Genomic DNA, 22,022 nt, shown 5'->3' with positions numbered 1-22,022 from the left:
TGCAGCGCTCTGCAGGACAGGACGGTGCAGCAAGATGTGGGGGTGCCGGGAGACAGTGCTCTACAGGACAGGATGGTGCAGTGAGGAGATAATGGGGCTGCTGTGATACAGTGCTCTGCAGGACAGGACGGTGCAGCAAGGAGATGAGGGGGTGCCGGGAGACAGTGCTCTGCAGGACAGGACGGTGCAGCAAGGAGATGAGGGGATGCCGGGAGACAGTGCTCTACAGGACAGGATGGTGCAGTGAGGAGATAATGGGGCTGCTGTGATACAGTGCTCTGCAGGACAGGACGGTGCAGCAAGGAGATGAGGGGGTGCCGGGAGACAGTGCTCTGCAGGACAGGACGGTGCAGCGAGGAGATGAGGGGGTGCCGGGAGACAGTGCTCTGCAGGACAGGACGGTGCAGCAAGATGTGGGGGTGCCGGGAGACAGTGCTCTACAGGACAGGATGGTGCAGTGAGGAGATAATGGGGCTGCTGTGATACAGTGCTCTGCAGGACAGGACGGTGCAGCAAGGAGATAATGGGGCTGCTGTGATACAGTGCTCTGCAGGACAGGACGGTGCAGCATGGAGATGAGGGGGTGCCGGGAGACAGTGCTCTACAGGACAGGACGGTGCAGCAAGGAGATGAGGGGGTGCCGGGAGACAGTGCTCTGCAGGTGCAGCAACATGTGGGGGTGCCAGGAGACAGTGCTCTGCAGGACAGGACAGTGCAGCTAGGAGATGAGGGGCTGCTGTGATACAGTGCTCTGCAGGACAGGACGGTGCAGCAAGGAGATGAGGGGGTGCCGGGAGACAGTGCTCTGCAGGACAGGACGGTGCAGCGAGGAGATGAGGGGCTGCTGTGATACTGTGCTGTGCAGGACAGGACGGTGCAGTGAGGAGATGAGGGTGTGCCGGGAGACAGTGCTCTGCAGGACAGGACAGTGCAGCTAGGAGATGAGGGGCTGCTGTGATACAGTGCTCTGCAGGACAGGACGGTGCAGCAAGGAGATGAGGGGGTGCCGGGAGACAGTGCTCTACAGGACAGGACGGTGCAGCGAGGAGATGAGGGTGTGCCGGGAGACAGTGCTCTGCAGGACAGGACAGTGCAGCTAGGAGATGAGGGGCTGCTGTGATACAGTGCTCTGCAGGACAGGACGGTGCAGCAAGGAGATGAGGGGGTGCCGGGAGACAGTGCTCTACAGGACAGGATGGTGCAGCAAGGAGATGAGGGGGTGCCGGGAGACAATGCTCTGCAGGACAGGATGGTGCAGCAAGATGTGGGGGTGCCGGGAGACAGTGCTCTACAGGACAGGACGGTGCAGCAAGGAGATGAGGGGGTGCCGGGAGACAGTGCTCTGCAGGACAGGACGGTGCAGCGAGGAGATGAGGGGCTGCTGTGATACTGTGCTGTGCAGGACAGGACGGTGCAGCGAGGAGATGAGGGTGTGCCGGGAGACAGTGCTCTGCAGGACAGGACGGTGCAGCAAGGAGATGAGGGGATGCCGGGAGACAGTGCTCTGCAGGACAGGACGGTGCAGCAAGGAGATGAGGGGATGCCGGGAGACAGTGCTCTGCAGGACAGGACGGTGCAGCAAGGAGATGAGGGGATGCCGGGAGACAGAGCTCTGCAGGTGCAGCAACATGTGGGGGTGCCAGGAGACAGTGCTCTGCAGGACAGGACGGTGCAGTTAGGAGATGAGGGGCTGCTGTGATACAGTGCTCTGCAGGACAGGACGGTGCAGCGAGGAGATGAGGGGCTGCTGTGATACAGTGCTCTGCAGGACAGGACGGTGCAGCGAGGAGATGAGGGGATGCCAGGAGACAGTGCTCTGCAGGACAGGATGGTGCAGCAAGATGTGGGGGTGCCGGGAGACAGTGCTCTGAAGGACAGGACGGTGCAGCAAGGAGATGAGGGGATGCCAGGAGACAGTGCTCTGCAGGACAGGATGGTGCAGCAAGATGTGGGGGTGCCGGGAGACAGTGCTCTGCAGGACAGGACGGTGCAGCGAGATGAGGGGCTGCTGTGATACAGTGCTCTGCAGGACAGGACGGTGCAGCGAGGAGATGAGGGGGTGCCGGGAGACAGTGGTCTGCAGGACAGGACGGTGCAGTGAGGAGATGAGGGGCTGCTGTGATACAGTGCTCTGCATTACAGGACGGTGCAGTGAGATGAGGGGCTTCTGTGATACAGTGCTCTGCAGGGCAGGATGGTGAAGCGAGGAGATGAGGGGCTGCTATGATACAGTGCTCTGCAGGACAGGACGGTGCAGCGAAGAGATTAAGTGGTGCCGGGAGACAGTGCTCTGCAGGACAGGACGGTGCAGTGAGGAGATGAGGGGCTGCCGGGAAACAGTGCAGCGAGGAGATGAGGGGCTGCTGTGATACATTGCTCTGCAGGACAGGACGGTGCAGTGAGGAAATGAGGGGGTGTCGGGAGACAGTGCTCTGCAGGACAGGACGGTGCAGCGAGGAGATGAGGGGGAGCTGGGAGACAGTGCTCTGCAGGACAGGACGGTGCAGCGAGGAGGGGAGGGGTGATGTGATACAGTGCTCTGCAGGACAGGAGGGTGCAGCGAGGATACAAGGGGGTGCCGGGAGACAGTGCTCTAAGCTGGAAATGCTGATTGCATTCAGCAGCGCACTCACCTTATGCCTCACTCCCATACACAGGAACTTATTACCAGAGCCTGTCAGGAAGCATTTCCCATCCTGACAGTGTGGATGCTCCGCTCTCTGCAGAAGCCACTCAGCCTGGCAGAGATGAGAGCGACCGTGCTATTGGATGCTCCCAGTGATTTCACCCAGCCACATTCATCACTGTATCCTCCATGTCCCCAGCACGGGGTGCAGATCTGCCTCTGGCCTAGTTACTCTGAAATCTATAGATGCCCAGAGACGACCTACAGCAGGATGAAGGGTACAAAGCAGAAGCCAGAGGGAACTGGCTGCGAATAGGAAACGGCACCTGCTGGCTGGGCACTCACCGGCATGTACAGCAGATGGCGCAGCGCAGAGATCGTACAACATGCACTGCACCAGGGATCCAGTGTAGAGCACTCATACAACGCCTGTATTCTGTATATACATACTCTACACAGTACAGTGGTGACGGGTAATAGTGGGGGGAGTACAGTGGTGACGTGTAATAGTGCTGGGGTAATAGTGGGGGGAGTACAGTGGTGACGTGTAATAGTGCCGGGGTAATAGTGGGGGGAGTACAGTGGTGACGTGTAATAGTGCTGGGGTAATAGTGGGGGGAGTACAGTGGTGACGGGTAATAGTGGGGGGAGTACAGCAGTGACGTGTAATAGTGCTGGGTAATAGTGGGGAGCACAGCAGTAACGTGTAATAGTGCCGGGGTAATAGTGGGAGAGTACAGCAGTGACGTGTAATAGTGCTGGGGTAATAGTGGGAGAGTACAGCGGTGACGTGTAATAGTGCTGGGGTAATAGTGGGGGAGTACAGCAGTGACGTGTAATAGTGCTGGGGTAATAGTGGGGGAGTACAGCAGTGACGTGTAATAGTGCTGGGGTAATAGTGGGGGAGTACAGCGGTGACGTGTAATAGTGCTGGGGTAATAGTGGGGAGTACAGTAGTGACGTGTAATAGTGCTGGGGTAATAGTGGGGGAGTACAGCAGTAACATGTAATAGTGCCGGGGTAATAGTGGGAGAGTACAGCAGTGACGTGTAATAGTGCCGGGGTAATAGTGGGGAGTACTGCAGTGACGTGTAATAGTGCTGGGGTAATAGTGGGGAGTACTGCAGTGACGTGTAATAGTGCTGGGGTAATAGTGGGGGAGTACAGCAGTGACGTGTAATAGTGATGGGTAATAGTGGGGAGTACAGCGGTGACGGGCAATAGTGCTGGGGTAATAGTGGGGGGAGTACAGTAGTGACGTGTAATAGTGCTGGGGTAACAGTGGGGGAGTACAGCAGTGACGTGTAATAGTGCTGGGGTAACAGTGGGGAGTACAGCAGTGACGTGTAATAGTGCAGTGGTAATAGTGGGGAGTACAGCGGTGACGGTTAATAGTGCTGGGGTAATAGTGGGGGAGTACAGCGGTGACGTGTAATAGTGCTGGGGTAATAGTGGGAAGAACAGTAGTGACGTGTAATAGTGCCGGGATAATAGTGGGAGAGTACAGCGGTGACGTGTAATAGTGCTGGGGTAATAGTGGGGGGGTACAGCGGTGACGTGTAATAGTGCTGGGGTAATAGTGGGGAGTACAGTAGTGACGAGTAATAGTGCTGGGGTAATAGTGGGGGAGTACAGCAGTAACATGTAATAGTGCCGGGGTAATAGTGGGAGAGTACAGCGGTGACGTGTATAATAGTGCCGGGGTAATAGTGGGGAGTACTGCAGTGACGTGTAATAGTGCTGGGGTAATAGTGGGGAGTACTGCAGTGACATGTAATAGTGCAGTGGTAATAGTGGGGAGTACAGAGGTGACGGGTAATAGTGCTGGGGTAATAGTGGGGGAGTACAGCGGTGACGTGTAATAGTGCTGGGGTAATAGTGGGAAGTACAGTAGTGACGTGTAATAGTGCCGGGATAATAGTGGGAGAGTACAGCGGTGACGTGTAATAGTGCTGGGGTAATAGTGGGGGAGTACAGCGGTGACGTGTAATAGTGCTGGGGTAATAGTGGGGGAGTACAGCAGTGACGTGTAATAGTGCTGGGGTAATAGTGGGGGAGTACAGCGGTGACGTGTAATAGTGCTGGGGTAATAGTGGGGAGTACAGTAGTGACGTGTAATAGTGCTGGGGTAATAGTGGGGGAGTACAGCAGTAACATGTAATAGTGCCGGGGTAATAGTGGGAGAGTACAGCAGTGACGTGTAATAGTGCTGGGGTAATAGTGGGGAGTACTGCAGTGACGTGTAATAGTGCTGGGGTAATAGTGGGGGAGTACAGCAGTGACGTGTAATAGTGATGGGTAATAGTGGGGAGTACAGCGGTGATGGGTAATAGTGCTGGGGTAATAGTGGGGAGTACAATAGTGACGTGTAATAGTGCTGGGGTAACAGTGGGGGAGTACAGCAGTGACGTGTAATAGTGCTGGGGTAACAGTGGGGGAGTACAGTAGTGACGTGTAATAGTGCTGGGGTAATAGTGGGGAGTACAGCAGTGACGTGTAATAGTGCAGTGGTAATAGTGGGGAGTACAGCGGTGACGGGTAATAGTGCTGGGGTAATAGTGCTGGGGTAATAGTGGGGGAGTACAGCGGTGACGTGTAATAGTGCTGGGGTAATAGTGGGGAGTACAGTAGTGACGTGTAATAGTGCCGGGGTAATAGTGGGAGAGTACAGCGGTGACGTGTAATAATGCCGGGGTAATAGTGGGAGAGTACAGCAGTGACGTGTAATAGTGATGGGTAATAGTGGGGAGTACAGCAGTGACATGTAATAGTGCAGTGGTAATAGTGGGGAGTACATCAGTGACGTGTAATAGTGTCGGGGTAATAGTGGGAGAGTACAGCAGTGACGTGTAATAGTGCTGGGGTAACAGTGGGGGAGTACAGTAGTGACGTGTAATAGTGCTGGGGTAATAGTGGGGAGTACAGCGGTGATGGGTAGTAGTGCTGGGGTAATAGTGGGGAGTACATCAGTGACGTGTAATAGTGCTGGGGTAACAGTGGGGTAGTACTGCAGTGACGTGTAATAGTGCTGGCGTAACAGTGGGAGAGTACAGCAGTGACGTGTAATAGTGCAGTGGTAATAGTGGGGGAGTACAGCAGTGACGTGTAATAGTGCAGTGGTAATAGTGGGGGAGTACAGCAGTGACGTGTAATAGTGCAGTGGTAACAGTGGGGGAGTACTGCAGTGACGTGTAATAGTGCTGTGGTAATAGTGGGGGAGTACAGCGGTGACATGTAATAGTGCCGGGGTAATAGTGGGGAGTACAGTAGTGACGTGTAATAGTGCTGGGGTAATAGTGGGGGAGTACAGCAGTGACATGTAATAGTGCCGGGGTAATAGTGGGAGAGTACAGTAGTGATGTGTAATAGTGCTGGGGTAACAGTGGGGGAGTACAGCAGTGACGTGTAATAGTGCTGGGGTAATAGTGGGAGAGTACAGCAGTGACGTGTAATAGTGCTGGGGTAATAGTGGGGAGTACTGCAGTGACGTGTAATAGTCCTGGGGTAATAGTGGGGGAGTACAGTAGTGACGTGTAATAGTGCTGGGGTAATAGTGGGGGAGTACAGCAGTGACGTGTAATAGTGCTGAGGTAATAGTGGGGAGTACTGCAGTGACGTGTAATAGTGCTGGGGTAATAGTGGGGGAGTACAGAAGTGACGTGTAATAGTGCTGGGGTAATAGTGGGGGAGTACAGCAGTGACATGTTATACTGCCGGGGTAATAGTGGGAGAGTACAGTAGTGACGTGTAATAGTGCTGGGGTAACAGTGGGGGAGTACAGCAGTGACGTGTAATAGTGCTGGGGTAATAGTGGGAGAGTACAGCAGTGACGTGTAATAGTGCTGGGGTAACAGTGGGGGAGTACTGCAGTGACGTGTAATAGTGCTGGGGTAATAGTGGGAGAGTACAGCATTGACGTGTAATAGTGCTGGGGTAATAGTGGGAGAGTACAGCAGTGACGTGTAATAGTGCTGGGGTAATAGTGGGGGAGTACAGCAGTGACGTGTAATAGTGCTGGGGTAATAGTGGGAGAGTACAGCAGTGATGTGTAATAGTGCTGGGGTAATAGTGGGGGAGTACAGCAGTGACGTGTAATAGTGCTGGGGTAATAGTGGGAGAGTACAGCAGTGATGTGTAATAGTGCTGGGGTAATAGTGGGGGAGTACAGCGGTGACGTGTAATAGTGCTGGGGTAATAGTGGGAGAGTACAGCGGTGACGTGTAATAGTGCTGGGGTAATAGTGGGAGAGTACAGCAGTGACGTGTAATAGTGCTGGGGTAATAGTGGGAGAGTACAGCAGTGATGTGTAATAGTGCTGGGGTAATAGTGGGGGAGTACAGCAGTGACGTGTAATAGTGCAGTGGTAATAGTGGGAGAGTACAGCAGTGACGTGTAATAGTGCTGGGGTAATAGTGGGAGAGTACAGCAGTGATGTGTAATAGTGCTGGGGTAATAGTGGGAGAGTACAGCAGTGACGTGTAATAGTGCTGGGGTAACAGTGGGGGAGTACAGCAGTAACGTGTAATAGTGCTGGGGTAATAGTGGGAGAGTACAGCGGTGATGTGTAATAGTGCTGGGGTAATAGTGGGGAGTACAGCAGTGACGTGTAATAGTGCTGGGGTAATAGTGGGAGAGTACAGCAGTGACGTGTAATAGTGCTGGGGTAACAGTGGGGGAGTACAGCAGTAACGTGTAATAGTGCTGGGGTAATAGTGGGGGAGTACAGCGGTGACGTGTAATAGTGCTGGGGTAATAGTGGGAAGTACAGTAGTGACGTGTAATAGTGCTGGGGTAATAGTGGGGGAGTACAGCAGTGACGTGTAATAGTGCTGGGGTAATAGTGGGAGAGTACAGCAGTGACGTGTAATAGTGCTGGGGTAATAGTGGGAGAGTACAGCAGTGATGTGTAATAGTGCTGGGGTAATAGTGGGAGAGTACAGCAGTGACGTGTAATAGTGCTGGGGTAACAGTGGGGGAGTACAGCAGTAACGTGTAATAGTGCTGGGGTAATAGTGGGAGAGTACAGCAGTGACGTGTAATAGTGCTGGGGTAATAGTGGGAGAGTACAGCAGTGACGTGTAATAGTGCTGGGGTAACAGTGGGGGAGTACAGCAGTAACGTGTAATAGTGCTGGGGTAATAGTGGGGGAGTACAGCGGTGACGTGTAATAGTGCTGGGGTAATAGTGGGAAGTACAGTAGTGACGTGTAATAGTGCTGGGGTAATAGTGGGGGAGTACAGCGGTGACGTGTAATAGTGCTGGGGTAATAGTGGGGAGTACAGTAGTGACGTGTAATAGTGCTGGGGTAATAGTGGGGGAGTACAGCAGTAACGTGTAATAGTGCTGGGGTAATAGTGGGGGAGTACAGCGGTGACGTGTAATAGTGCTGGGGTAATAGTGGGGAGTACAGTAGTGACGTGTAATAGTGCTGGGGTAATAGTGGGGGAGTACAGCAGTAACGTGTAATAGTGCTGGGGTAATAGTGGGGGAGTACAGCAGTGACACTCTCTGCATCCAACATGGGGCTGGTGTAAGTGGCGTTCCTAATGATGGCAGGGTGCGGATGGAGATGGGACGCCTGTGTCAGCATGGGGCTGGTGTGAGTGGCGTTCCTAATGATGGCAGGGTGCGGATAGAGATGGGACGCCTGTGTCAGCATGGGGCTGGTGTGAGTGGCGTTCCTAATGATGGCAGGGTGCGGATGGAGATGGGACGCCTGTGTCAGCATGGGGCTGGTGTGAGTGGCGTTCCTAATGATGGCAGGGTGCGGATGGAGATGGGACGCCTGTGTCAGCATGGGGCTGGTGTGAGTGGCGTTCCTAATGATGGCAGGGTGCGGATGGAGATGGGACGCCTGTGTCAGCATGGGGCTGGTGTGAGTGGCGTTCCTAATGATGGCAGGGTGTGGATAGAGATGGGACGCCTGTGTCAGCATGGGGCTGGTGTGAGTGGCGTTCCTAATGATGGCAGGGTGTGGATGTAGATGGGACGCCTGTGTCAGCATGGGGCTGGTGTGAGTAGCGTTCCTTATGATGGCAGGGTGCGGATAGAGATGGGACGCCTGTGTCAGCATGGGGCTGGTGTGAGTGGCGTTCCTAATGTTAGCAGGGTAAGGATGGAGATGGGACGCCTGTGTCAGCATGGGGCTGGTGTGAGTGGCGTTCCTAATGATGGCAGGGTGCGGATAGAGATGGGACGCCTGTGTCAGCATGGGGCTGGTGTGAGTGACGTTCCTAATGTTAGCAGGGTAAGGATGGAGATGGGACGCCTCTCTCAGCATGGGGCCGGTGTGAGTGGCGTTCCTAATGATGGCAGGGTGCGGATAGAGATGGGACGCCTGTGTCAGCATGGGGCTGGTGTGAGTGGCGTTCCTAATGATGGCAGGGTGCGGATAGAGATGGGACGCCTGTGTCAGCATGGGGCTGGTGTGAGTGGCGTTCCTAATGATGGCAGGGTGCGGATGGAGATGGGACGCCTGTGTCAGCATGGGGCTGGTGTGAGTGGCGTTCCTAATGATGGCAGGGTGCGGATAGAGATGGGACGCCTGTGTCAGCATGGGGCTGGTGTGAGTGGCGTTCCTAATGTTAGCAGGGTAAGGATGGAGATGGGACGCCTGTGTCAGCATGGGGCTGGTGTGAGTGGCGTTCCTAATGATGGCAGGGTGCGGATAGAGATGGGACGCCTGTGTCAGCATGGGGCTGGTGTGAGTGGCGTTCCTAATGTTAGCAGGGTAAGGATGGAGATGGGACGCCTGTGTCAGCATGGGGCTGGTGTGAGTGGCGTTCCTAATGTTAGCAGGGTAAGGATGGAGATGGGACGCCTCTCTCAGCATGGGGCCGGTGTGAGTCCCCATACCAATGACGGCAGGTTGAGGATGTCGCACAGTGAGGACAGGCTACCACATGCCGACGCACAGATGATTAGTATGTATCCTGCACACACAGTACAGTGACTCCGCCATCATTATTCAGGTTAGAACCCACGTGCTCATGCGGTGACAGCTCACACCTCTACTCCTGAGAACGGACACTCCCTCACATGAGAAGTATCAGTGAATAAGCAGACGAGCGCTTTGCCTAATTTACTGAGTGGTCAGAAATAATGCACAAAAATTGGTTTATAGAGGTGAGTGACACCAGAGTCTCCGCATCTACACCCCATGTAACCCAGCAAGGGCATGATTTGGATGCATGGAACCCACTGCAGAATTAAAGAGGAAATTAGATACCTCTTCATAGATAATATTAGGAACACTTTTCCAGGATATTTAGCAGTGGTCTGTGCATACACTCTGCCTAATGTATGTGCCATAGGAGTGTTGGGAGAGAAGATGGCTGCAGGCAGCAGAGAGAGGCAGAGGGGTTACTTCTGCAGAGAAAGGCAGAGAGAATACTGCTGCAGGGAGCAGAGCAAGGTAGAGGGAATACCGCTGCAGAGAGGCAGAGGGTTTACCGCTGCAGAGAGAGGCAGAGGGTTTACCGCTGCAGAGAGAGGCAAAGGGTTTACCACTGCAGAGAGAGGCAGAGGGTTTACCGCTGCAGAGAGAGGCAGAGGGTTTACCGCTGCAGAGAGAGGCAGAGAGAATACTGCTGCAGGGAGCAGAGCAAGGCAGAGGGAATACTGCTGCAGGGAGTAGGGAGAGGCAGAGGGAATACTGCTGCAAAGAGAGGCAGAGGGAATACTGCTGCAGAGAGAGGCAGAGGGTTTACTGCTGCAGAGAGAGGCAGAGGGTTTACTGCTGCAGAGAGAGGCAGAGGGTTTACTGCTGCAGAGAGAGGCAGAGGGAATACTGTTGCAGAGAGAGGCAGAGGGAATACTGCTGCAGAGAGAGGCAGAGGGAATACTGCTGCAGAGAGAGGCAGAGGGAATACTGCTGCAGAGAGGCGCAGAGGGAATACTGCTGCAGAGAGAGGCAGAGGGAATACTGCTGCAGAGAGAATACTGCTGCAGGGAGAAGAGCGAGGCAGAGGGAATACTGCTGCAGAGAGAGGCAGAGAGAATACTGCTGCAGGGAGCAGAGCAAGGCAGAGGGAATAATGCTGCAGGGAGTAGGGAGAGGCTGAGGGAATACTGCTGCAAAGAGAGGCAGAGGGAATACTGCTGCAGGGAGCAGAGCGAGGCAGAGGGAATATTGTTGCAGGAAGCAGAGCGAGGCAGAGCGAACACTGCTGCAGAGAGAGGCAGAGGGAACACTGCTGCAAAGAGAGACAGAGGGAATACTGCTGCAGAGAGAGGCAGAGGGAATACTGCTGCAGGGAGAAGAGCGAGGCAGAGGGAATACTGCTGCAGGGAGAGGCAGAGGGAATACTGCTGCAGAGAGAATACTGCTGCAGGACGAAGAGCGAAGCAGAGGGAATACTGCTGCAGGGAGAGGCAGAGAGAATACTGCTGCAGGGAGAGACAGAGAGAATACTGCTGCAGAGAGAGGCAGAGAGAATACTGCTGCAGAGAGAGGCAGAGAGAATACTGCTGCAGGGAGAGGCAGAGAGAATACTGCTGCAGGGAGAGGAAGAGAGAATACTGCTGCAGGGAGAGGCAGAGAGAATACTGCTGCAGGGAGTAGGGAGAGGCAGAGAGAATACTGCTGCAAAAAGAGGCAGAGGGAATACTGTTGCAGGGAAAGGCAGAGGGAATACTGCTGCAGGTAGTAGAGAGAGGCTGAGAGAATACTGCTGCAAAAAGGCAGAGAGAATACTGCTACAGGGAGAGGCATAAAGAATACTGCTGCAGGGAGCAGAGCGAGGCAGAGGGAATACTGCAGCAGGAAGCAGAATGAGGCAGAGGGAATACTGCTGCAGGGAGCAGAGCGAGGCAGAGGGAATACTGCTGCAGGGAGTAGAGAGAGGAAGAGGGAATACTGCTGCAGAGACAGAGGGAATACTGCAGGGAGCAGAGCTAGGCAGAGGGAATACTGCTGCAGGTAGTACAGAGAGAGGTAGGAGAATACTGCTGCAGGGATCAGAGGAAATACTGCTGCTGGGAGCAGAGCGAGGCAGAGGTAATACTGCTGCAGATAGAGGCAGAGGGAATACTGCTGCTGGGAGTAGAGCAAGACAGGGAATACTGCTGCAGATAGAGGCAGAGGGAATAATGCGGGAATACTGCTGCAGGGAGCAGAGCGAGGCAGAGGGAATACTGTTGCAGATAGAGGCAGAGGGAATAATGCGGGAATACTGCTGCAGGGAGCAGAGAGAGGCAGAGGGAATACTGCTGCAGAGAGAGGCAGAGGGAATACTGCTGCAGAGAGGGGCAGAGGGAATACTGCTGAAGAGAGGCAGAGGGAATACTGCTGCAGAGAGGCAGAGGGAATACTGCTGCAGAGAGGCAGAGGGAATACTGCTGCAGAGGCAGAGGGAATACTGATGCAGAGAGGCAGAGGGAATACTGATGCAGAGAGGCAGAGGGAATACTGCTGCAGAGAGAGACAGAGGGAATACTGCTGCAGAGAGAGACAGAGGGAATACTGCTGCAGAGAGAATACTGCTGCAGGGAGAGGCAGAGGGAATACTGCTGCAGAGAGAATACTGCTGCAGGACGAAGAGCGAAGCAAAGGGAATACTGCTGCATTGAGAGGCAGAGAGAACACTGCTGCATGGAGAGGCAGAGAGAATACTGCTGCAGGGAGAGGCAGAGAGAATACTGCTGCAGGGAGAGGCAGAGAGAATACTGCTGCAGGGAGAGGCAGAGAGAATACTGCTGCAGGGAGAGGCAGAGAGAATACTGCTGCAGGGAGAGGCAGAGAGAATGCTACTGCAAAAAGAGGCAGAGGGAATACTGTTGCAGGGAAAGGCAGAGGGAATACTGCTGCAGGTAGTAGAGAGAGGCCGAGAGAATACTGCTGCAAAAAGGCAGAGAGAATACTGCTACAGGGAGAGGCAGAGGGAATACTGCAGCAGGTAGTAGAGAGAGGCAGAGGGAATACTGCTGCTGGAAGTAGAGCAAGACAGGGAATACTGCTGCAGATAGAGGCAGAGGGAATAATGCGGGAATACTGCTGCAGGGAGCAGAGTGAGGCAAAGGGAATACTGTTGCAGAGAGAGGCAGAGGGAATACTGCTGCAGAGAGAGGCAGAGGGAATACTGCTGCAGAGAGAGGCAGAGGGAATACTGCTGCAGAGAGAGGCAGAGGGAATACTGCTGCAGAGAGGGGCAGAGGGAATACTGCTGCAGAGAGGCAGAGGGAATACTGCTGCAGAGAGGCAGAGGGAATACTGCTGCAGAGAGGCAGAGGGAATACTGCTGCAGAGAGAGGCAGAGGGAATACTGCTGCAGAGAGAGGCAGAGGGAACACTGCTGCAGAGAGAGGCAGAGGGAACACTGCTGCAGAGAGAGGCAGAGGGAACACTGCTGCAGAGAGAGGCAGAGGGAACACTGCTGCAGAGAGAGGCAGAGGGAACACTGCTGCAGAGAGAGGCAGAGGGAACACTGCTGCAGAGAGAGGCAGAGGGAACACTGCTGCAGAGAGAGACAGAGGGAATACTGCTGCAGAGAGAATACTGCTGCAGGGAGAAGAGCGAGGCAGAGGGAATACTGCTGCAGAGAGAGGCAGAGAGAATACTGCTGCATGGAGAGGCAGAGAGAATACTGCTGCAGGGAGAGGCAGAGAGAATACTGCTGCAGGGAGAGGCAGAGAGAGGCAGAGGGAATACTGCTGCAGAGAGAATACTGCTGCAGGACGAAGAGCGAAGCAGAGGGAATACTGCTGCATGGAGAGGCAGAGAGAATACTGCTGCATGGAGAGGCAGAGAGAATACTGCTGCAGGGAGAGGCAGAGAGAATACTGCTGCAGGGAGAGGAAGAGAGAATACTGCTGCATGGAGAGGCAGAGAGAATACTGCTGCAGGGAGAGGCAGAGAGAATACTGCTGCAGGGAGAGGCAGAGAGAATACTGCTGCAGGGAGAGGAAGAGAGAATACTGCTGCAGGGAGAGGCAGAGAGAATACTGCTGCAGGGAGAGGCAGAGAGAATACTGCTGCAGGGAGAGGCAGAGAGAATACTGCTGCAGGGAGAGGCAGAGAGAATACTGCTGCAGGGAGAGGCAGAGAGAATACTGCTGCAGGGAGAGGCAGAGAGAATACTGCTGCAGGGAGAGGCAGAGAGAATACTGCTGCAGGGAGTAGGGTGGGCTGGAGAAACTCTGGTGGGCTGGAGAGACAGAGAGGGGCAGAAGAGACACTGGAGAGCTGGAGAGACAGAGAGGGGCAGGAGAGACACTGGGGAGCTGGAGAGACACTGAAGAGCTGAAGAGACACTGAAGAGCTGAAGAGACACTGGTGGGCTGGAGAGGCAATGGTGGGCTGGAGAGGCAATGGTGGGCTGGAGAGGCAATGGTGGGCTGGAGAGGCAATGGTGGGCTGGAGAGACACTGGGGAGCTGGAGAAACAGAGAGGGGCAGGAGAGACACTGGAGAGCTGGAGAGACACTGGATAGCTGGAGAAACACTGGGGGCTGGAGAGACACTGGGGGGCTGGAGAGACACTGGGGAGACATTGGTGAGCTGGAGAGACAGTGGGGAGTTGGAGAGATACAGGAGAGCTAGAGAGACAATGGTGCGTTGGAGAGACAATAGTGGGCTGGAGAGACACTGGGGAGCTGGAGAGGGCAATGGTGGGCTGGAGAGACAATGGTGGGCTGGAGAGGCAATGGTGGGCTGGAGAGACACTGGAGAGACTGGGGAGTTGGAGAGAGACAAAGGGAAGCTGGAGAGAGACAAAGGGAAGCTGGAGAGAGACTGGAGAAGTTACTAACACATGTGGCATATGGCACCGAAGCTTCTGCTAGATCAGCCTGGTTATACCGACAGACACTTGTGCCATTGGCAGATCAGCCTGGTTATACCGATCAATGCTCGAGCCATCGGCAGATCAACCTGGTTATACCGGCACCTGTGCCATCGACAGATCAGCATGGTTATACCCACTGATACTCCTGCCAACGGCAGATCAACCTTGTTATACCAACATGTGCCATTGGCAGATCAGCCTGGTTATACCGACTGACACTCGTGCCATCGGCAGATCAGCCTGGTAATAATATGGCTCGTCGCCAGGGGGCGTTCCTCCCTAGTACTCTCCTGTCACATCTGCTGCAAAGTTACTTCCAATGTTACTAAGAAAAGAAACATCGCCTTTATGGCAGCGAAGGCTCCGTAAGCGCTGGGGAAGGAACGTGTGGGCGGTGTAATAGATAATTGTATGGATCACACTAGACAGGCGAGAACATCATAAGAAACATTGATACTTTGTGCTTCAGAACTGCTATTACAGAACAGATACACATAATTCACGACACACACGTCTGACAGCACCGATGACAAAGTGTTATACAGACTCAGCGGTATCGTGAGGAAATGACAGCTGAGGCTGCTGGGAACACCCTGGGCAGTGTTGCGGGGTCAGATGTGGAGGGTCGGTGACAGGAACGCAGAATCACCCCCCAAAACTATAGTATTACCCAGCGTCCTACCATCTGTATGCATGTGCAATCTATCGATAGTCGGACGGCCCGCAAAATAACTGCCCAGCGATCAGATCAACATCGATAAAAGATGTAGCGAGGCTCGTTATTGCGGGAGCTGGTGATACAATCGGCAACCGCCGCCAACAGTCAGAAGGGGGCGCATGTGCACGAGACTCATGCGCACCCTGTTCCGAAGAAGCTCCTCGCTGCCGTGCGCCGCCTCCCCTAACCCTGCCTGTCTCCCTGAAGCGGAGACGGACATGGTTTCCACCGCCGATTGACTGATGGAGTCCCTCTCAGCCAGCGCTCGCGGGGACATTCTGGCGAGCGCTGGTGCATTAGGTCGACACCACTAGGTCGACATGGGTCTAGGTCGACACGTGGTTTTTCACTGTTTTTTGACCCGAATGTCGACATAGAACCATGTCACTCGCTGCGCTCGGCGCACTATTTTATTCTCCCACCACGCCCTAGTGGATGGTAGGCCATGAAAAATCACCTATCGGCACATGGCTCAAAAACAGTGAAAAACCCTATGTTGACCTTTTGACTGTCGACCTAGAACCTGTCGACCTTGACACATGTCGACCTAATGGTGTCGACCCAATGATTGTTGACCAACATACTGTAGACCAAATAACCCTATCCTGCACCAGGGCCACCAGGGCCTCTCCCCGGGGGGGGCAGCACCAGGGCCTCTCCCCGGGGGGGGCAGCACCAGGGCCTCTCCCCGGGGGGGGCAGCACCAGGGCCTCTCCCCGGGGGGGGCAGCACCAGGGCCTCTCCCCGGGGGGGGCAGCACCAGGGCCTCTCCCCGGGGGGGGGCAGCACCAGGGCCTCTCCCCGGGGGGGGCAGCACCAGGGCCTCTCCCCGGGGGGGGCAGCACCAGGGCCTCTCCCCGGGGGGGGCAGCACCAGGGCCTCTCCCCGGGGGGGGCAGCACCAGGGCCTCTCCCCGGTGGGGGCAGCACCAGGGCCTCTCCCCGGGGGGGGCAGCACCAGGGCCTCTCCCCGGTGGGGGCAGCACCAGGGCCTCTCCCCGGTGGGGGCAGCACCAGGGCCTCTCCCCGGGGGGGGCAGCACCAGGGCCTCTCCCCGGTGGGGGCAGCACCAGGGCCTCTCCCCGGTGGGGGCAGCACCAGGGCCTCTCCCCGGGGGGGCAGCACCAGGGCCTCTCCCCGGGGGGGCAGCACCAGGCATGACGGCTCAGGGTAGTGCCTGAACGAGCTTCCAGTGATATATTTGCTATGTGCTGGTGCTCACCCCACCACGCGTGAGCCACGGAGCGATAACATGCTGCACACAGTATTCACTACATGCCACGTTAATACCGTTTGCCTGGCACCAACTCTGACCCACACTCTACCTCCATAGGAAAACCTGACTGTATAGGAGATAAAACATGTCAGACAATGAAAGGATACGTGTCTAAGGAACAGAACTGTACAGCGCAATGGAATACGATGGCGCTACCCAAATCCAATAGGAAGTGACCCTGAATCGCACCGTGTGTACATTAGTTCCGTGTGGTTTCCTGTCACACACGCAGTACTCCTGGGCTGATGCGTGTTCATGTGCAGAGAAATGTAGATGTGTGTGCCTCAGGGTACAAATCCCCCGTCATCACACGTATTACCAACGCCCAGTGATAACTGCTGGTAGATTGAGGTTTGGCCCCGTGGCCCCGTGCACCACAGGAAACGGTTACCAGGTACTAGACACTAATGAAATAACCTGTGTCATAGGATCAGGGGAATGCTGTTTGCACTGAAGCATGGGTACACGGAAGGAAGAACGCATGTTCCACTGAGACTCCTAATTGGCCAGGAACATATTGGGCAGATGCTGGTAATTGGCTCTCTGGGGTCTGTACGGTAACGCTTGCAGTCTGCAGTCATCCTCACCTGTACACAGCCGCCAAGGAGAGAGAACACTCAGGAGAACAGCACCAGCCAAATGCCTGGTAATAAACTCTCAGAAGTGGGCCAAGGTGTGTTGTTCAGAATACCTGTACTGTACCTGGTGCTGTACCTGTACCTCTCTTTCTCTCCAGCTCCCCATATTCTCTCCTGTACCTGTACCCGGCTAGTTCTGTAACTGGGCCTGGGTGCCCCCCACATTCCGAAGCCCATAGCCAGCTGCCTAGTGGTAGAGCCAGCCCTGAAGTCCCCTCTTCCGTGGACATTGTACTATTGTTAGAACGGAGATGTACTGGGTCCAGTTGCGGGCACCCTCCTGTCCCGGTTGCCTCCTGCGTACTAAGACTTCACCTCTAACAGTCACGTTCAAAGGGGGGACTATTTCCCTCCTAACCCCGGTACTGCCAGGTCTTACAGGTGACAAAGCCGCAGCAGGAGGCAAGGTGCTGCAAGTTGGGAACTGAGGGGATAAGTACACTCTCCGACTAACCGTGTACAGGTGCAACAATGCACAAGGTGTTACCGTGGGAAATTACCCAAATGACAGATCTATGTAACAATACACAAGATGGAAATAGTACAATACAAAGAGGAGGATGCAACAATGCAAAAAAGAGGTTACCAAAATACAATAATAAATGACTGACTTCCCCTGAATTATCTGAGATGGTGAGGTGTAGACCAGTGCAGCACACTGACAGGGATGCTGGGGCACAGGGGCAGAGACCAGGACACTGGGAACACAGGGCGCTGACGGGCACACAGGGCGCTGACAGGCACACAGGGTGCTGATGGGCACACAGGGCGCTGACGGGCACGGGCACAGAGGGCGCTGATGGGCACGGGCACAGAGGGCGCTGACAGGCACACAGGGCGCTGACAGGCACACAGGACCAGGAACACTCTGCTGCAGGCTGCAAACAGAACTATAACCGGTGCCTGTTTCCAGCAGACGCCGGCCCTATATGCAAAAAGGTGCCACCTAGCGGTCCGTGACATCAGCCGCCGCCCCTGGCTGTGCAGGGCAGAAGTTCGGGCCGTTGCTTAGCAATGTACCCGACATTTGCGCCCTGGATGCCCGGCTGAAGCCGGAAGAAGATGGCCGCCGCCCGCAGTCCCTGAGCCTCCAGTGCCGCGAATGACACCGGCGCTGCCAGAGGGGGGACTATGGTGATTACGGATTAGCGGGACTGCACCTTCGATGAATATTTTGCACTCTCAGTAATAAATACACTACCTTGTGCCTGGTGACGCTCATGTAACAGATACAGCCTGCAGAACCGCATCTATCTATCCATCTATGTCACCAATCTATCCTGCAAAGCTCCCCTCTAATGTGACCTGCCAACCGCCTGCCTGTTCCCCCGCCGCCTGGGCTAGCTGTTCCTGTGACGGGCCTGACTGGTGCTCTACCTGTGACGGGCCTGGCTGGTGCTCTACATGTGCCGGGCCTGGCTGGTGCTCTACCCGTGACGGGCCTGGCTGGTGCTCTACCCGTGACGGGCCTGGCTGGTGCTCTACCCGTGACGGGCCTGGCTGGTGCTCTACCCGTGACGGGCCTGGCTGGTGCACTACCCGTGACGGGCCTGGCTGGCGCTCTATCCGTGACGGGCCTGGCTGGCGCGCTACCCGTGACGGGCCTGGCTGGTGCGCTACCCGTGACGGGCCTGGCTGGTGCGCTACCCGTAACGGGCCTGGCTGGTGTGCTACCCGTGACGGGCCTGGCTGGTGCTCTACCCGTGACGGGCCTGGCTGGTGCTCTACCCGTGACGGGCCTGGCTGGTGCACTACCCGTGACGGGCCTGGCTGGCGCTCTATCCGTGACGGGCCTGGCTGGTGCGCTACCCGTGACGGGCCTGGATGGTGCGCTACCCGTGACGGGCCTGGCTGGTGCGCTACCCGTGACGGGCCTGGCTGGTGCGCTACCCGTGACGGGCCTGGCTGGTGCGCTACCCGTGACGGGCCTGGCTGGTGCTCTACCCGTGACGGGCCTGGCTGGTGCTCTACCCGTGACGGGCCTGGCTGGTGCTCTACCCGTGACGGGCCTGGCTGGTGCTCTACCCGTGACGGGCCTGGCTGGTGCTCTACCCGTGACGGGCCTGGCTGGTGCTCTACCCGTGACGGGCCTGGCTGGTGCTCTACCTGTGCAGGATACGGTCAATGAGTCAGCAGCAAGTTGTTAGACAGTCATTAGGTGGACACCATTAGGTCGACATGCATCTAGGTCGACATGCAGGAAGGTCACCATAGGTTAGGTCGATAGGGTCATTAGGTCGACATGGTTTTTTTCACAGTTTTTTGAGCCGACATGTGCCAACAGGTGGTATTTCATCGCTACCGTCCACTAGGGCGTGGCGGGAGAATAAAATTGTTTGCCGAGCGTAGCGAGGTACCGAGCCTGAAGCATGGAGAGTGGGACGTGGTACACTTTAACCTGTGGCCATGTTGACTGTGTCAACATTCAGGTTAAAAAAAAAAAAAAGTGAAAAACCCGTCGACCTTTTGACTGTCGACCTAACCCATGTCAACCTAATGACCCTGTCGACCTAACCTAGGTCAACTTTCCTGCATGTTGACCTAGACATATGTCGACCTAAATGCATGTCGACCTAATGACTTTCTAACAACTTGCTGGTGACCAACTGATCCACACCCACCTGTGCCCGGCCTGGCTGGTGCTCTACCTGTCCTGTTCCTGGCTAGTGGCTGCCTGTGCCGGGCCTGGCTGGTGCTCTACCTGTCCTGTTTCTGGCTAGTGGCTGCCTGTGCTGGGCCTGGCTGGTGCTGTACCTGTCCTGTTCCTGTCCTGTTTGTGGCTGGTGCTCTGCCTGTGCTGTGCCTGGCTATTGCTGTACCTGTGCTGGGCCTGGCTGGTGCTCTGCCTGTGCTGGGCCTGGGTGGTGCTCTGCCTGTGCTGGGCCTGGCTGGTGCTCTGCCTGTGCTGGGCCTGGCTGGTGCTGTACCTGTGCTGGGCCTGGCTAGTGCTCTGCCTGTTCCTGGCTAGTGCTCTGCCTGTGCTGGGCCTGGCTGGTGCTGTACCTGTGCTGATCCTGGCTAGTGCTCTGCCTGTGCTGGGCCTGGCTGGTGCTCTGCCTGTGCTGGGCCTGGCTGGTGCTCTGCCTGTGCTGGGCCTGGGTGGTGCTCTGCCTGTGCTGGGCCTGGGTGGTGCTCTGCCTGTGCTGGGCCTGGGTGGTGCTCTGCCTGTGCTGGGCCTGGCTGGTGCTGTACCTGTGCTGGGCCTGGCTGGTGCTCTGCCTGTGCTGATCCTGGCTGGTGCTGTACCTGTCCTGTTCGTGGCTGGTGCTGTACCTGTGCTGGGCCTGGCTGGTGCTGTACCGGTCCTGTTCCTGGCTGGTGCTGTACCTGTCCTGTTCCTGGCTGGTGCTGTACCTGTCCTGTTCCTGGCTGGTGCTGTACCTGTCCTGTTCCTGGCTGGTGCTGTACCTGTCCTGTTCCTGGCTGGTGCTGTACCTGTCCTGTTCCTGGCTGGTGCTGTACCTGTCCTGTTCCTGGCTGGTGCTGTACCTGTCCTGTTCCTGGCTGGTGCTGTACCTGTCCTGTTCCTGGCTGGTGCTGTACCTGTCCTGTTCCTGGCTGGTGCTGTACCTGTCCTGTTCCTGGCTGGTGCTGTACCTGTCCATTTCCTGGCTGGTGCTGTACCTGTCCATTTCCTGGCTGGTGCTGTACCTGTCCATTTCCTGGCTGGTGCTGTACCTGTCCTGTTCGTGGCTGGTGCTCTGCCTGTGCTGTACCTGGCTATTGCTGTACCTGTGCTGGGCCTGGCTAGTGCTGTACCTGTGCTGGGCCTGGCTGGTGCTCTGCCTGTGCTGGGCCTGGCTGGTGCTCTGCCTGTGCTGGGCCTGGCTGGTGCTCTGCCTGTGCTGGGCCTGGCTGGTGCTCTGCCTGTGCTGGGCCTGGCTGGTGCTCTGCCTGTGCTGGGCCTGGCTGGTGCTCTGCCTGTGCTGGGCCTGGCTGGTGCTCTGCCTGTGCTGGGCCTGGCTGGTGCTCTGCCTGTGCTGGGCCTGGCTGGTGCTCTGCCTGTGCTGGGCCTGGCTGGTGCTCTGCCTGTGCTGGGCCTGGCTGGTGCTCTGCCTGTGCTGGGCCTGGCTGGTGCTCTGCCTGTGCTGGGCCTGGCTGGTGCTCTGCCTGTGCTGGGCCTGGCTGGTGCTGTACCTGTCCTGTTCGTGGCTGGTGCTGTACCTGTGCTGGGCCTGGCTGGTGCTGTACCTGTCCTGTTCCTGGCTAGTGCTCTGCCTGTGCTGGGCCTGGCTGGTGCTGTTCCTGGCTAGTGCTCTGCCTGTGCTGGGCCTGGCTGGTGCTGTACCTGTCCTGTTCCTGGCTAGAGCTCTGCCTGTGCTGGGCCTGGCTGGTGCTGTACCTGTCCTGTTCCTGGCTGGTGCTGTACCTGTCCTGTTCCTGGCTGGTGCTGTACCTGTCCTGTTCCTGGCTGGTGCTGTACCTGTCCTGTTCCTGGCTGGTGCTGTACCTGTCCTGTTCCTGGCTGGTGCTGTACCTGTCCTGTTCCTGGCTGGTGCTGTACCTGTCCTGTTCCTGGCTGGTGCTGTACCTGTCCTGTTCCTGGCTGGTGCTGTACCTGTCCTGTTCCTGGCTGGTGCTGTACCTGTCCTGTTCCTGGCTGGTGCTGTACCTGTCCTGTTCCTGGCTGGTGCTGTACCTGTCCTGTTCCTGGCTGGTGCTGTACCTGTCCTGTTCCTGGCTGGTGCTGTACCTGTCCGTTTCCTGGCTGGTGCTGTACCTGTCCGTTTCCTGGCTGGTGCTGTACCTGTCCGTTTCCTGGCTGGTGCTGTACCTGTCCGTTTCCTGGCTGGTGCTGTACCTGTCCATTTCCTGGCTGGTGCTGTACCTGTCCGTTTCCTGGCTGGTGCTGTACCTGTCCGTTTCCTGGCTGGTGCTCTGCCTGTGCTGGGCCTGGCTGGTGCTGTACCTGTCCTGTTCCTGGCTAGAGCTCTGCCTGTGCTGGGCCTGGCTGGTGCTGTACCTGTCCTGTTCCTGGCTAGT

The 22,022-nt window shown here is 56.2% G+C and overlaps 1 protein-coding gene across 2 annotated transcripts in view; it reads right to left on the bottom strand.

Moving 5' to 3' along the window:
* GRAMD1B (GRAM domain containing 1B) overlaps positions 1 to 22,022 on the bottom strand; it is a 211,784-nt gene that overhangs the window by 177,113 nt on the left and 12,649 nt on the right. The window contains exon 1 of one of the 2 annotated variants that reach the window (XM_083163520.1): positions 2,634 to 2,893. The exons of the other annotated variant lie outside the window; for it this stretch is intronic. The gene's annotated coding sequence lies outside the window, so the exon portion shown is untranslated. Of the gene's footprint in view, positions 1 to 2,633; positions 2,894 to 22,022 lie in introns of those variants that run through there. 2 annotated transcript variants of the gene reach the window in all.

Source organism: Crinia signifera, chromosome 19 (assembly GCF_055691185.1).
Source record: "Crinia signifera chromosome 19, ASM5569118v1, whole genome shotgun sequence".
NCBI lineage: Eukaryota > Metazoa > Chordata > Amphibia > Anura > Myobatrachidae > Crinia > Crinia signifera.
This window is presented reverse-complemented; position numbering and strand designations above follow the sequence as displayed.